The sequence below is a fragment of the Gossypium hirsutum genome, chromosome A02 (assembly GCF_007990345.1).
Source record: "Gossypium hirsutum isolate 1008001.06 chromosome A02, Gossypium_hirsutum_v2.1, whole genome shotgun sequence".
In the NCBI taxonomy this organism is placed as follows: Eukaryota; Viridiplantae; Streptophyta; class Magnoliopsida; order Malvales; family Malvaceae; genus Gossypium; species Gossypium hirsutum.
In genome coordinates, this window is record NC_053425.1 from 26077067 (window position 1) to 26094409 (window position 17343).

Genomic DNA, 17343 nt, shown 5'->3' on the forward strand with positions numbered 1-17343 from the left:
TTCTAAGCGATTTTTAGCGAAAACGAGCAAAAGTGGTAAAAATACCTAATGCTCATAAGTGCATGTTAGAGTGAGAATTTGATGTTGTCATAGAAGAGAAAAATGATCAACATGTCATAAAACATAAGAATAAGGGCTGAAATTAAATTTCCGAGCCTAGGGGCAAAATTGTAATTTTGTAAAAGTTAGGGGGCAAAAATGTAATTTTTTAATAATGTGATTTTTGGATTGAAATAAATAGTATGAGTATTAAATGAGCTAAATGTGTTGTTATAGATCAAGAAAGGCGTGGAATCGACCTCGAACGGGGGAAGGAAAAGGTTTTGGAGTAAATTGCAAAATTTCCATATTTTGCACCAAGGTAAGTTTGTATGTAAATAATACATTAACTTCATTTACATTTTTATATTTCAGCCTATTATATATATTTTAGCTGATTTTGAAGCATAAATCGACTATTGGAAGAATGGAAATAAGTAATAGAGAGAAAAATCTCGGTTGAACATTCAGAAAGATTGAATAATATAGATGGAGCGTAGCTAGGTCACATGTATGGTGTTGAGTGCACATCATTTGTACAAGAGAGCTTCGAGATACTATGTAGTAGCTAGGTCACATGTGTGATACGGGATGTATCCCATGTAGACAAGAGAGCTACGGGAGAGATAAATGTAGCTAGGTCGCATGTGTGATTCTAAGTGAAGGACACCATGTAGACAAGAGAGCTATGAGATAAATTGGCTAGGTCACATGGGTGGTACTAAGTGTCACTATGTGTACAAGAGAGCCGAATTATATGAAATATGATGGTGGGGCTGTGTGCTGAAACCATCAAGTATCGAGGATTGATCCGAATTGTTCAACGGGATGGTTTTAAGGTGACATTGTAATCATGGACCTATACTTGTGATGTATGAAATGTGGTGAAAATGAATTGTGATATACATGTTAAAATGAGGTTAATACAAAGAAAGTGTGAAAGAGTGAATTAGCAATAATACTGTTTTGGACAGTCACAGTGACATGAATTTGAAAAATCACCAAAAATAGTAGGAATTTAATTAGAGGCTGAATAAGATATGAAATTAAATCTTAATGAGTCTATTCCCATGTAAAAGAAACAGAGCAAGTAAAGGAACTCTATATTTTGAGATATTTATATTTATGTGTGACTCGCTCAGAATGACTATGTGATCCCCTATTCTAACTTTGAAAAAACAGTAAAAATTGTACAAAACAAATTAAGAAATATATTTTATATGTCTAAATTCCTTATTAAGTTTAGTTTTAAATGAAACAGATTTCATGGATATTTGAATTGTGTACTGGGAGAAATTCAATTCGTAGTGGACAGAGGTTAGATCAGTCGAGCTGTATAACAGGGGAAACTTTAACTAATAAACTATATACTAATTGGCTGGACCAAAAATTCTAGAAAAATTTTAGTAAGAAGTAATATGAGTCTAGTTTCAGGAAAAATTTTACAGATTTGAATTTCGAGTTTTGTAACTCGAGTTATGATTTATTTAGTGAATATGATGCAGGAGAGACAGCTTGACCAAAGTGGAGTAAATTGTAAAATTAAAAAGTAGATACACTTGAGTTATTGTGTAAACATATTAAATTATTTATTCATTATTTATATACTTGCTTACTAAGCTATAAGCTTACTTTCTTTTCTCTCTTTTGTCTTATAGTGTCGTCCAGCTTGCACAGGAGTCAAGGATCGTTGAAGATCTGCCTACACTATCAATACTTTTGGGTATTTGAACTGAACATTTTGAATTATGGCATGTATAGTAGACTTAGTTATTTTGTTACGTGTCATAATTGTCTAGGTTTAAAATATTAATTATAGTATCTGACCGATTATTTTGTACAAAGCCTTTGAAATTGGCTAGTATTGTTAAAGGCATATGTTATAATGATTCATGATCTAATTACATGCCATATTTTTGTCTCAGTTTTATTAAATAGTATGTACTATGATTTGTTAATACCTCGTACCCTGTTCCGGCGATGGATACGGGTAAGGGGTGTTACAGGATAGTTCTTTTCATGCGGCTTTAACTGTCTTGAGGCATAAGCTATAACTTTGCCTTCTTGCATCAATACACAACCCAGACCGTTCAACGATGCATCATTATAGATCACAAATTTGTTACCCGATTCTAGTACTAACACCAGAGCTTCTGTCAATAGGGCTTTCAACTGATCAAAGCTTTTTTGACACTTTTCAGACCATTCAAATTTTACATCTTTCTGAAGTAATTTTGTTAACAGAGTTGCAATCATCGAAAAGCCTTTTACGAATTGTCTATAATAACCGACAAATCCAAGAAAATTACGTACTTCAAAAACATTTCTCGGAGGCTTCCAATCTAAGATAGCTGAAATCTTGCTCGGATCAACTCGGATACCAAATGTTGATACAACATGTCCTAGAAAACTGACTTCTTGTAACCAGGATTCACATTTGCTAAACTTCGCATACAACTGTTTATCACGTAAAGTCTGTAACACTATTCTTAAATGCTCGGCATGTTTAATTTCATCACGTGAATAAATCAAAATATCATCAATGAATACAATGACAAATCAATCTAAATACGGTCTAAAAATTCTATTAATCAAGTCCATAAAAATAACAGGTGTATTTGTTAATCCAAAAGGCATAACTAAGAATTCATAGTGTCCGTATCTCGTTCAGAAAGCAGTTTTTGGAATATCTGAATCTTTTACTCTCAACTGGTAATAACCTGCTCTGAGATCTATCTTTGAAAACAGAGTGGCTCCTTTCAACTGATCAAACAAATCATCAATTCGGGGCAGAGGATATTTGTTCTTAATAGTTACTTTGTTCAACTGACGATAATCAATGCACATTCTCATCGTACTATCTTTCTTTTTCACAAACAGAATAGGAGCACCCCAAGGTGAAAAACTTGGTTTTACGAATCCTGTATCGATTAACTCTTACAATTGAGCTCTTTTAACTCGGTCAGAGCGATTCTATACGAAGCTATCGAAATTGAAGTAGTCCGGGGCACTAATTCAATACCAAACTCAACTTTTCAAATCGGAGGTAATCCCGAAAGTTCTTCAGGAAACACATCAGGTAATTCATGATGCGAACCAAGTTGCATCATGTTACGACCCAACTCCATAACACTGAGATTGGCCCAAACTTGAGGGGCCCAAGTGCAAAATAAAGCTTATAATTTTGGTTTAATAATTGAGTTGCTAGACTTTATTAAACTCATCTTATTTAATTATTGATTTGCTGGACTTTATTAAACTCATCTTAGTTAATTATTGATGTGCTGGACTTTATTAAACTCATCTTAGTTAGTTATTGATTTGCTGGACTTTATTTTTATTACATTCCTTTTAGTTAATAAATTACTTAAAAGTGTTTATTTCAGTTTGTTAACTAAGTTTATTAAGTATAGTGTTTTTAATGAGTTTGTTAATGCTTGTAGGTGACTATTCAGTTGAAATAAGTTATGTCCAAGGGAGCTGTTATAAAGTGTTAATGTGGCGGTTACATTACTTAAAGAAGAGCATTAAACATCACTTAAAGGAGCTGTTACACCATTTAAAGGAGAGCATTATATATCCTTTAAATTCAGCTGCCTATTCTTCTTCTTCAAGTGCTCAAAATATCAACTACTTGCTGGTGTCCATTTGGCTGCTCAACAATGAAACCTAAGCATTCAAATTCATTAAATCAGCTGAATTGGAGCAATAACTCATATTGATGGTTGGAGTTGCTTAGGCTTAGAGAATTCAAGAGTTATGTCTATTGAGTTGCCAAGAGTTATGCTTATTGATTAAGCTTTATTTCATCCATTAACAGCTCATTTAAGCTAATACTTGTGGCTATTCGGCTAGCTTTATCTAGCCTTATAAATATTTGTAATTAGCTCATTGTGATGGACTTTTGGCAAAATATATGAAAATTGATATTTGTGAGATTTCAAAATCTCTTTGTTCTCTTGGGATTGACTTGACTTATTGAGCATAGTTTGTGGCGTCATTTCCTTTCCATTATTAACCGAACTTACCACTTTCAAGTGTGGCATTCATATACCTTTGGTTCCTATAATTTTTAATAGCGGGTCAATGTCCTTTGCTATTTTTTTAAACCGTAAATCATCTAAGAACCATTTTGAGACTCGGGTCAACAATCCAATATTGTTGGTTCATTCTCAATCTTAGCCAAATTATCCTTTATTTATTTACCCATTTTTCCTACTATCATCTTTTGAAGCCATTTATTCTATTTTGTTTTAATTAACCTGAAAAGAACTTATCCTTACTCAAATTCACGATTGGGTAATTTAAACAACTTGAATCATCATTGAAACGAGTTTGTATCATTTGGTATCAAAGCTAGCAAATTTGGAGTAAGAATCGACGTTCTCGGCATTACGGTACTGTATTTCATCTGAAAAAAATAAAAAAATCGAAAAAAATTCGTGTAAAAAAATGGTTTATGCATCAATTGAAAGTTCAAAGTGTGAAAATCAATTTGTTAGGAGTACAAAAGTTCGTTGGATATTAAAAAAAAAGATGTTTAAAGGATTGTAATTCATTTGCTGCCAGAATTCATTACTCTATCTTTCCTACCATTCAACCATACTTACATCATTTTTATTTTGTTTCTAGCCTGCCCTTTTGTCCCAAAATTTTTCCCTATCTTTACATAAAATTTGGAAGCCGATTCCACAACGATTGCTGATTGGTCTCAGTAATCCATTGAGAACTTGGAAAGGCAATTCTAGTGGTAAAAGGCAAGAGATTTGTGAGAGCAATCGAGTGAAGAAAAAGCCTTATATCGAGTACAAACATGAGTGTGAGTGCTAAATTATTTCCTTTCTTTGCGAGTGAATAGTGAGGTTTGAAGTGAGGTTCAAATAAAATATCTCTAAGTTTTGAAAGAAAAGTTGCTGCTGTTGGTGGCTGGTTCGATCCAACATACCAAGCATCCAATCAAAGCAAAAGGCGACGTGTTCATAGAAACCGAGGCTTTAGAGAGCATGAACTTATTGATGGCGATTTGAAGAATCACAAGTTAGCCATTCCACCATTTTAAGGTCAATCTGACCCAGAGGTATACCTTGAATGGGAAAAGAAGGTAGAATTGGTTTTTGAGTACCACGACTACTCGGAAAGCAAGAAAGTGAGGCTTGTGGCGAATAGTTTCTCTAATTATGCTATGACTTGGTGGGATCAATTCACCACGAATCGAAGACGAAAGGAAGAGTTGTTTAATATCAACCTGGTCTGAAAATGAAAGATGTGATGCGCAAGCATTTCCTTCCATCTTCCTACCATCAAGAGCGAATTTCTTTAAGCCAAAAGATAAAAATGAGATCGTCAAAGAGTTTAACGTCCAACAACTATGTGAGAAAAGACTCCTATCGAGATTCCCATTCAACAAGGACTTCAAGCCGAAATAACTCAAGCTTCGAGTTTGAAGCCTATTATGGTGGCAAGCGAGAAAATTCAAGCAATTCGACATATACATCAAGATATTCATCCATGAAGGTTCAATCTCGAAGAGATGACCGTCTTTTATATGAAAACCTTTTCTCTTATTCTCAACGAAAGGCTTCTTATTTTGATGATTTCTTCTTGTTGTCTTCCTTTTGGAATGAAATCGAAAAAGCATGTGAAAAAGAAAAAAAAGGATGAAAGAAAGTAAAAGGAAGAAGAGATCGAAAGAGAACAAAAAGAGATTGAGAGTGAAAAAGAAAGTGAAAAAGAAAAAGATAGTGAGAAAATGAAAAAAGAGATAAAGAATGTGAAAAAAACGAATGAAAAAGATGAAAGTGAGCAAGGACATGTAAGCAATGTTTCTATTAACCAACATGTGAATCTTTCTCGTGTTGTTTCTTTTCAGGTTTCTAAAGATTTGATTAACAAGTTCCGGCTTCATTACCTTCTCGATGAGAGGTGATTTCGATTGATCGAGAAAGGTAAGATCGTAAATGACCCTAGTCCACAAGTGCTTAAAGTTAAGCCAGGTAAGGGTTCTACCGTATTTGAATCTTCCCGACCTTACTTGATTCTTGATGACCTTGTTTTAGATAGTGGTTTGAAGAGTCTTACTTTTAATGTGTTTTGCATTGAATAATCTGTTAAAGACGTTGGATTAATTCAGCTTGTGCAAACTTTGGACGTACGTGATAACGATTATTTACATAAGAAGCTTGATTTATTTGATTGTGATGGATATGTGAATTCTTTGAATTTTTGGCAAAACCCTCTTGTATAAGCAAGTCTCTTCAGATGAAATGTGAAAGGTTTGATTCTTCGAATGTATGTATGTATAAATCTTGTTTGCTTGGCATGTGTGTTGTCTTGGTAAAAATGAATTTTTTGTTGAGTGGCAGAACGACGATCAAAACTATGTTTTTAAACTAGGAGCATGTATCCCAAGTTGTTGTCAAGTGAAGGTGAGCATCATAATTTTATCTTGAATAAATGTGTTGAACCCTTCCATTTTATTCCTGAAAACAAAAGATGTGAATTTTGATGTCTTGCAAAGTCAAAATCAAATCTTTGATTCAGGAGGATGTTCTAAATTGTGGCTTAAAGTATTTGAGCGTGTTTTGCATGGTTATGTTTTTTTTATTGATTTGTGTTCCTACCATGTTGTCGGCAATGAAATGTTCAATTCAGATTGAAATGGTAAGGAAAAATTATATTTTTGATCCTAGTAATTATAGTTCTCAATTATTGTTCAAAGGACTTGAGCCATGGAATTTAGTTTTCCAAGACTATATCTTTCGAATACTTTGTGGTTCTAGTTTGTCTCCATTGAAGAACATTTTGATTCATTATGAAAAGGTGAGATCAACTTCTATTTTTGATCCTGGTATTGGTTTAAGCATTCCAAGTTTGGATGGGTTGTCGAAAAGTTATTTTCTGTTCAAAATTCAAAGTATAACTAATTTATTCCATTATTATGTAGGAGCCAATTTGGAATGGTTTCCTCCTAAAGAGGGAGGGCATGAAAATCACATGTTTCCTATTCGAACCATTTGTGGTTATCAGGTTTTTGGAAACGAATCTATTAGTTTCATGAGCAAAGGTGTTTGTGATGATGAAAAATTCTTTTTTGCGAGCAAGTGACCCGATTTAAGGACAAATCGTCTTCAAGAGGGAGGGTATGATGCGAACCTGGTTGCATCATGTTACGACCTAACTCCACAACACCAAGATTGGCCCAAACTTGAGGGGCCCAAGTGCAAAATGAAGCTTATAATTTTAGTTTAATAATTGAGTTGCTGGACTTTATTAAACTCATCTTAGTTAATTATTGATTTGCTGGACTTTATTTTTATTACACCCCTTTTAGTTAATTAGTTGCTGGAACTTTTAGTTAATTAGTTGCTGGAATAAATGTTCATCTTAGTTTATTTAAGTGCTGGAATAACTTCATTGTTAAATATGTTTATTTACAGTTTATTAAATCAGGTTAAGAGTTAAAAGTGTTTATTTCAGTTTATTAACTAAGTTTATTAAGTATAGTGTGTTTAATGTGTTTTTAATGAGTTTGTTAATGCTTATTGGTGACTGTTCAGTTGAAATAAGTTATGTCCAAGGGAGCTGTTATAAAGTGTTAATGCGGCAGTTACATTACTTAAAGAAGAGCATTAAACATCACTTAAAGGAGCTGTTACATCATTTAAAAGAGAGCATTATATATCCTTTAAATTTAGCTGCCTATTCTTCTTCTCCAAGTGCTCAAAATATCAACAACTTGCTGGTGTCCATTCGGCTACTCAAGAATGAAACCTAAGCATTCAAATTCATTAAATCAGCTGAATTGGAGCGATAACTCATATTGATGGTTGGAGTTGCTTAGGCTTAGAGGAATTCAAGAGTTGTGTCTATTGAGTTGCCAAGAATTGTGCTCATTGATTAAGCTTTATTTCAGCCATGAGCAGCTCATTTAAGCTGATACTTATGGCTATTCGGGTAGCCTTTATCTAGCCCTATAAATATCTGTAATTAGCTCATTGTGATGGACTTTTGGCAGAAAATATGAAAATTGATATTTGTGAGATTTCCAAATCTCTTTGTTCTCTTGGAACTGACTTGACTTATGGAGCATAGCTTGTGGCATCATTTCCTTTCCATTGTTAACCAAACTTATAGCTTTTGAGTGTGGCGTTCATATACCTTTGGATCCTATCATTTTTGATAGGGAGTCAATGTCCTTTGCTGTTTTCTTAAATTGTAAATCATTTAAGAACCATTTTGAGACTCGGGTCAACAATCCAATATTACTGGTTCATTCTTGGTCTTAGCCAAATTATCCTTTATTTATTTACCCATTTTGCCTACTATCATAGTTTGAAGCCATTTATTCTATTTTGTTTTAATTAACCCAAAAAGAACTTATCCTTACTCAAATTCAGAATTAGGAAATTTAAGCGACTGAATCATCATTGAAATGAGTTCGTATCAATTCACAGAAAACAAGTACTAATTCCACTTTCTTTTCTGTTACTTTCAAATCAATCACATAGGCAAAGTAGGCTTCACAACCCTTTTTCACATAATTCTGAGCTTTCATCAAAGATATCACAACCGCTAACCCATTTAAATCGCTAGATTCAATTCAGACTATTTCATCATTCTTGCATCTCAAATGAATAGTTTTATGCTTGCAATTCACAATAGCATCGTGCAATGTTAACCAATGCATTCCCAGAATTATATCAAACTCGTCAAAGGGTAATAACATCAGATCAGCTGGAAAACTAATGTATCAAAACATTAATAGACAATTCTTGCACACTTTGTCAACTAAAGCACTTTTACCTAGGGGGTTCGATACTCTAATCACGAATTTAGTAGACTGTACAGGTAAAGTCTTACTGGATACTAAATTCATGCATATATATGAATGCATTGATCCTGGATCTATCAGTGCAATCACAGAAGTATCATAAAGTGTAAAAGTACCAGTTATAACATTGGGAGACGAAGCTTCCTCATGAGCTCGAATAGTGTAGGCTCTGGCAGATGCTCTAGCCTCAGATCATACAGCAGTATCTTTAGTTCCTCTTTGACTACCTCTCACATTTCCTGTATTTCTGGGAGGTCTACCTCAAGCTGTGGTGTTACTCGGTCTCGGATTTTGCACAATCTCTTGTTCAACAGATTCGGGATAATCACAGATAAAATGAACTAAAGATCCACATTTAAAGCAAGCTCGGTCATTGAATCTACAACTTCTCGGATGTCTTTTTCCACAATGTCTACATTCAAGTCGATTGGATTGGACATTTCCAACACTTGAAACAGAAGTAGCTGGAGCTTTAAAGCTCGAATGCGATCTTGTACGATCTCTACTCGGATGTCCCATAGCCTTTGAACGACTATAATCATCTCAAAATTTCTTTGACACAGATTGAAATGATTTACTTGCGGATCTCTTTCTCTCATCTCTAGCCTCTGAGTCAGCTTTTCTTTTCTCCTTTTTGAGTTCTTCAGCTTTATATGCTCGTTTAACAAGCACCACAAACTCTTTTATTTCCAAAATCCCGACTAACAATTTGATGTCTTCAGTCAAATCATCCTTGAATCTCTTGCACATAATTGCTTCAGTCGAAACACATTCTCGTGCTACTGGCTCAGTCTCACAAATTCTCGCTCGTATTCTGTCACAGGCATACGGCCTTGTTTTAACTCAAGAAACTCTTGATGTTTCTAATCGATGAATCTCTGACTGATGTATTTCTTTTGGAATTCTGCTTGAAAGAAATCCCAGGTGACTCATTCCCTCGTAACCACAGATATTAATGTCTTCCACGAATGATACGGCGTATCTCTCAAAAGTGAAACGACACATTTTACACATTCATCTGGAGTCAATGACAATTTGCTGAACACTCATATTGTATTCTCTAACCAGAACTTGGCTCTCTCAGTATGATCATTAGTAGTAGCATGGAATTCTTCAGCCCCATATTTTCTAATTTTATCGATCGGAGGCTTCAACTGAATCGGATTAGCTTGTGGCATGACAGGACTTGTGGAGGATTAACTAGGAGTGAAGGTTGTGGCATAGCTGGATTAGTTCGGATATATTGAGTGAACAAATCGTTCATCATTTGATAAAAGGCTTGCTTAGCCTCTCCCTTGTGGCTACTCGTAAGCGGGATCCATTTACTATATAAAAACACATTTTCATTGTCAGGAATCATCACACTATCGCAGTTCGTATATATGGCATGTATAGCTAGACTCACATACGCTATGTTAGTCCTAGAATTGACTAAACCTGGCTTTGATACCAACCAAATGTAACACTCCTAACCCGTATCCATCACCAGACTAGGGTTAAGAGGCATTACCGGATATATCGGAACAATTCACATTCATTTCATAATCAACATAGCATTAAAGTCACACATCATTATAGAGTCCCTTATAGGTCAACAAGACCTTAAACATGCTTTAGAAAGGGGTCGGGACTAAATCGAGCTCATACAAATTTTTTTGAAACTTAAACATTTTTCAAAGTTATAAAAGTCACACGCCCGTGTGAGCAGGCCATGTGCCTCACACGGCATTAGACACGCTCGTGTGCCAGCCCATGTGAAAATTTAGGAGGTTATTGACTTGGGTCACACGGCCGACCACACGCCCATGTGCCAGCCTGTGTGCCACACACGACCAATAGACACGCCCATGTGTCTAGGCCATGTCAAAATTGTAGGGTATACTGACTTTAGATCGTAGTGTACCCCAGGGGACACACAGTCGTGTAACATACCTGTGTGTCACACACAGTTGAGCACACACCCGTGTCTCTGCCCGTGTAGACAAAAATAGGCCATTTACAAGGCCAAAATGCCACCCTTTAAGAGTCCTCCTTAGTAGTATCAAAATTAATTCATAACCAAAACATACACCATTCATGACATATCATTATCAACAATTTCATGCTTGTAATCCATACCAAATCATGTCAAATCCTAAGTTAAAAATTCATACCAAAATATATGATTCATAATCTCAATTACTTCATTCATTCTTATGCTAAGATATTACCAAATTCCAAAATAGTCACATACCAAAACTTACCAAATTGACCAATTCACTTGGTCATTCAAGAGTGCATCAAAACATACCATTTTTGAACACAAAACATATACCAAAAATTCATTCATAATCACATCCATAACCAAGCCATATCACATGGCTAGATATACACATTACAAAACATATTCAAATATTTCTAGCCTGTACATGCCATACTTCAATATTCACATTTTTAAAAGGTACCAAAATAGAGTTCAATAGTGTGGTGATGACCCTCGACGATTCCCGAGCTCCCGGTAGCTTTGATATCTAAAATTAGTTGGAAACACACACAAAGTAAACTTTCAAAATCTTAGTAAGCCATATACAAATAAACTTATCATTTTAAGAATATAAACAACGACAAATTACATATACTCTATAGCCAAATACTATCACAAACCACATAGTTCATATGCATTTCACATATTCCCAATTCATTTGCACTTATAGCATATTTTCTCATACTTATATCACATATCATCACTTGCACAACTTACCTTTTATTCTCAAACATAGTATACAATTCAAACGTCCCTGATTCGGATACATATTTCATATATTCATTCTTTTCTCAGATTTCCCTTTGAACCTTTCGGAATCAATAAGGATACTCGGATAACTTGGAAAGCTCATACGAAGCCAACGTCCCAGACGTGGTCTTACATGTAATCAAATATCGATGCCACTATCCTAGGCAAGGTCTTACACGAAATCATATACTATGCCGATGTCCCAGACATGGTCTTACACATAAATCATAAGTTGATGCGAACGTTCTAGACATGGTCTTACACGAAAAGACCCTAATTGGAATGGTGGTTTTAGAACCACGAATTCGAGTCAGAAAAATATTTTAAAAATATTTTCTGTGTTTATTTTGTGTGAATTTATATCTGTGAAAATTTTGTGACTTAATTTTGTCGTTTAGGTATCTGATTAAATAAAAGGACTTAATCGCGTAAATTAAAAATTTGGTAGTTTAATGTATAAAGGGCCAAAATGCTATTGGATTTTTAAATGGAAGCCTTTATGAGGTAATTAGGCCATTATTAAAATGGGTGGACGGCAATGGACATTTATAAGTGAAAGTATAATGTTTTTAACTAAGGTTAAAAAGGTAAAATAAATATTAAGTTATTATATATCTTATAACATAAAAATAAATAAAGCCATGTTCTTATATTATCATCCACCGAAAACATAAATAAAGGAAAGAAATAAGAGAAAGCTAGGTTCGGCACTTACTCAAGCTCAATCAAGGTTCGTTTTTGTTCGTTTTTGATAATTTCTACGTTTTTGAGATCGTTGCTTCGAGTACTACAAAACCCATGCTTGAATTTTTTGATTTTGATGAATATTTTGAGGTATGTCATTGATGATATCTTGTGATTTTTTTTGTTTGATGATGAAAAATGAAAGATATGTTTTAGATTAACATGTTTTGTATTGGAGTTTTTGATGATTTTGAGTAATTAGGATTAAATTAAAAAATAATAGTTTGAGGGACTAAAATGTGAAATAAATGAAACATATGGACTTGTATGAACACTAGGAATCTTCGGCATGGGTATAGGGAAATTTTGCATATTTTGTATTTTGTGCAATAGGGACTAAATTGTAAAAAGTGTAAATGTCAAGGGTAAAATGGTAATTTGCCCATTTATGTGTTTTTGGACTAAATTGAATGAAAATATGTTCGAATGAGCTTAATTTGAATATGTTTAGATCAAGAACCAAAGAAATCGGATTTGGATTGGGGGAAAATGAAAGTTGTCGACTAGCTACCCTGTTCCGTTCTGTATCGTCCGAGGTAAGTTTATCAGCAAATAGACGTGCTAAATTGTAGTTAAATGTTAAATATATATACTGGTATGAAATTTATGAATTTATACATGCTATGGGCGAATATGAGTAAGCTTGGCTATTATATTTCCGAACTCGTTTTGACCGAGTTACGATGTCCGGAAGCCCCGTATGAACCTTAGGAATAGTTAGGACATAGGATTCCGATATATGTGTACGAGTAAGACCATGGCATCGATATGTGACTTTGATATATATGTGCGAGTAAGACACTGTCTGCGACAGTGGCATCGATATATGATTACATGTAAGACCTAAGACCACGTCTGGGATGTTGGCATTGTACGATAAATGTGTGATTATCCGAGTGTCCTACCCAATTTCGAATGGTTCATTGGGCAAAGCTAAGTTGTGATCGAATGTATAGAATGAGCTAAATGGCAGGTATAGGTTAGCTTGTTGTCTACTTGAAATATGGTAAGTATTTGACTTGAAACATGTTACAAATTATGTATAATGCAAATGTGGATTTCATGTGAATTTAGTATGAATATTCGGCCTTTGATACATATTTATATGTAATTATGACCATGCATATTCGGCCAAATAAGAGGTACATATTCATAATGTTTTATTATTATTTTCAAGCTTATTTTCATGAGTGTATGTATAAATGATTAAATAATGACTTCATAGCTTTGGAAGTTGAATGACATTTGGTTAATTTTGCTTATGTGAGTATTCGACCAAGATATAGAATGTGTATAAAAATGTATTAATTATGTATTAGTAATTTAAGGTTAAGCATGTATCGTTAATTTAATTTGGTTTGGTTTAAAAATGAGATATTTATATCATTATGCTACTTATTTGCTTATGACTTACTAAGCTAAGTTAGCTTACTCTGTGTGTACATGTTTACCTTGTTTTATAGATTTTGGATTCACGTTACAAGCTCGGGGATCGTCATCAAAGTTCATCACACTATCTACTACTTCGGTACTTAAAAAGTTGAACTTGAATTATGGCATGTATAGGCTGGATTACGGTTTGAAATAATGAACCTTGGATTATGTATATAGGCCATGCGAAAATGGCTTAATTTATATGTTGAATTTGGTTATGCTTGGTTGTGTTTGAATTCATTTGTGGTTATAGTGTAACGTGCTATGGATGAATGGTGTTGAGATAGGTGTTATATGTTTTGGAAATGGTTAATGAATCTGGTTGAATGTGTGGTTGATTAAGCTATGATATGCATAGATAAAAGTATATATGTGCATTAGGTTGCTGGATTTAGTTAATATGTTATAAGTGAATTGGCATCTAAAGTTGTTTAGCTATATCCGAACTTGATATAAAAATGTTTTGATATGTTTATAACATGGTATGCAAGATTTATGTTTTGAATATATTACAATTTGTGATTCGGTTATGTAAGGTATTGAGTTAGGAAAATGTTCCATGATTGTTTTAATCAATTATTTGGTATGAATTCATTTGTTAAATGTGGTTTTGAACTAGGGTAAATACGTATTATGTAACTAAAACTCTAATAACATGATTAGTCATGTTATAATGTATTAAGTTGCATGAATAATTGCTTGTTAAATTATTTAATAAGTTTTCGATTGATATTATTAAGAGTATGTGTAAAAGTTGATATTTGTATACGAAAATGGTGTAATTATATAAAATTGATGTTAAATATACGGATTTGGTTTAAGTGAATAAACGTAGTTGTTTAATGTATTTTGGATGGAGGTTCATTATTAAATTACAATTAACTATATGACCTATTTATAAGACCATTTAATAAAGTTGATAATATTGTATGTTTTTGCTATTGAATAAAGTATTATGTAAACATTTTAAGTGTTTAAATGTGCTAGAGTAAAATAAGATATAAATGGTTTGATTTCTTCTAGGCATTCGAATATTATTGAGTTATTTTTAATATGATTTGTACATTATATTATGTTTAATGAAATCATGATTATTATTTAGTTGAATTTATGTTTTATTTATTTATATATATATGGATATGACTTATATATATGTGTGTGATAGTTCATAAATGTGTTTTTATTCGTTAATGCCTCATAACCTTAATCCGGCGACGGACACAGGTTAGGGGTGGTATATATCGGATCCTATGTTATGACATATGTATCCCAACTATTGCTATGGTTTGTACGGGGCTTTTTGGACGTCATTACATTATCAAAACTTTCTCAGATATCATATATTGAGCTCTCATATGGCCATTCATCACAATTCAATCTCATATAAACATAAATAAATCAACTCAAACACGTTTATTTGTATATTGACTTACCTCGTACGGATTCGAACAAATGGAATCGACTACTCGACGACTTTCGACTTTCCCCGATCTAATTCTGTTTTCATTGGTTATTGATCTAAACATATTCAAATTTAACTCTTTTTTTCACCAAATCATTCAATTCAATCCATATATACATATTTAGGGCATTTTACAAATTAGCCCTCACATTTTCACATTTTAACATTTTAGTCCCTATTTAATAAAATCACAAAATACACAAAATTTCCTTTTAAACATGCTTAGTTGAATTTTCAAGGAGTTTATATAAGTCCATATATTTCATTTATTTCACATTTTAATCCCTCAAAATCTCATTTTTACAATTTAGCCCAAATTACTCAAATTCATCAAAAATTCAAAGACAAAATATATTAACCCAACACATATCTTTCATTTACCATCAATTAACTTCACAAAGCTTACAATTTCACCAATGGAATAACTCAAAATCATCAAAAAAATCAGAAATTAATACACGGGCTTTGTAAAACACAAAGCAACAAGCATAAAATCGTAGAAATTATCGAAAACGGATCAATAACGAACCTTTAATCAAGCTTTAGCATGGTCGAACCCTAAAATTCTTTTATATTTTCTTTTTCTTTGATTTTTCGGCAATGGTGATGAATATAACACCAAATTCATGTTTTTTTTAATTAAATTAACATAATATACTAAATTACCACATTAACCTTTATTAATCCATTATAAAATCAGATATATTAAGGCCATTAATCTCCATTAACAATATCAATGGTCTAATTCCATCATAAGGACCTCTCCTTTAATAAGACATAGCAATTAAGCATACTTAACATATAGCATGCAACTTTTACATTTTATGCGATTAGGTCCTTTTTCAAAATTAAGCACACAATCGATCAAATTTTTATATGAAACTTTAACACATGCTTAAACACATACTATAAACACGAAAAAATAATATTAAAATATTTTTTGACTCAAATCTGTGGTCCCAAAATCACTATTCCGACTAGGGTCTAAACCGGGATGTTACACCACTTGTGACGTTCATGGTGTGATTGACCTAAATCCCAAGTTAGTAACTGACCATGTGTATGTAATTCATGTGCTTTGATATAAGTGGAGACTTATTCTCTAAAGATGATCGAGCCCAGAGCCAGTATGTTGGGTACATGACTTGTGTATGGCATGACTTTACTAGCCACAATGAAATTCATAGCTCAATTAAAGAGTTAAAAATATCATTTCATTGACATTGTGTGGATTAATAAATATGTAACATGTCCACGAGTTGCTTGTTCTCAAACAAGTAACTTATTACAATCATTTGTTGGTAATGATCATATTAATCATTAAGAAGACATAATTGTGACAATTAATTTTTAAGTTAGAAAATTGGCCCAATGGGTAATTGAACTTGAAAATTGGACCTGAGAACCCAAAACCGAGATCGAGACCCAAAAACTGGTCGAACCGAGTTCGGTATGTAAAATTGGGTTGATAATCTAATCAATAGTTGGATCGAACCGACTGGGCCGTCACTAGTCTGGACCAAACTGGCAACTATCAAACCGGCTTGGGATGCTGTGAGAGTGTCGCACTTACGATGGCACCACCAGACACAACAGTGCCGAAGACAGTGATGTCAGTATTCCGGTGGCCAGTGGGTGGTTCTTCAGTGGTTGAGAAATGAAAGAATCACATTCCTACTAGGACACTACCAGATAATTTGGTTTCGAATTAACTATTTGAAAAATAATAATATTTTTATAGTTTTAATATTAAATTAAATTTAATACTTATGTTGATAGTATATTATTAATTTAATATTAAAGTGATTATCTTAATATTAAATTTAATTTAATATTTATATTGTAGACAATTATTCTATTAATTTAATAGATTTAATATTAAATTTAATCTAATATTTATCTTTACAAATATTATATTAATTTAATATTAAAGTGATTAAATTTAATCATAGTTGAAATCTCTAAACTTTTCCTATATAAAAATGGTCATGGGTCATTACTTTTCACAGACTTGAAATCAAGAGAAAATTGTATAAGAAAATTCTTTGAAGAAATTATTTC